This window comes from Bufo gargarizans, chromosome 1 (assembly GCF_014858855.1).
Source record: "Bufo gargarizans isolate SCDJY-AF-19 chromosome 1, ASM1485885v1, whole genome shotgun sequence".
Classification (NCBI taxonomy): Eukaryota; Metazoa; Chordata; class Amphibia; order Anura; family Bufonidae; genus Bufo; species Bufo gargarizans.
Window position 1 is genome coordinate 360,463,077 of NC_058080.1, and position 742 is coordinate 360,463,818.

Sequence of the window (742 nt, forward strand, 5' to 3'; positions counted from 1 at the left end):
CTCCCTGTTGAAGCCACTGGTGTGTAATCGTTTCACTTCCTCGGTTCCTCGGCCTCAGTCCGGTCCAAGTGGGCAATCGTGAGGAGTATGAGGTGAGCAATATCCTGGACTCACGCCTGGTCCGCGGTCGGGTGCAGTTTTTGGTCCATTGGCGTGGTTATGGTCCAGAGGAGCGTTCCTGGGTTCCCTCCGCAGATGTCCATGCTCCTGCCTTGCTCCGAGCCTTCCACGCACGCTTCCCTCAGAAACCGTTCTTTACTCCGCGGAGGAGGGGCCCTTGAGGGGGAGGTACTGTCATGGTCTTACCTTCTTGCTGTTCTCCTTCGTTTGACATGTGCTGGCGGCCATCTTGGTTTCTGGGTTTCTTGTAGCCTCCCACCCTGCGGCTTCTCCTTCCCACTGGGAGGAGCTGGATGCCTAGCTCATATATATAGGAGGTCTGTGGCTTCAGTTCCTTGCTTGGTCCTCCTGTGTTCACATGCTTCTAAGACTGCTGCTGCTTCTGGTTCCTGATCCTGGCTTCGTCTGACTACCCTTCTGGTTCCTGATCCTGGCTTCGTCTGACTACCCTTCTGGTTCCTGATCCTGGCTTCGTCTGACTACTCTTCTGGTTCCTGACCTCTGGCTTCGCAAGACCCTGCTTCGGTTTAGCCATCCGTTTGGACTTTTGCCTTACAGCTTGGTTTTCAATAAAGCCTTCTTATTTCCACTTATCTCTTGTTGTACGTCTGGTTCATGGTTC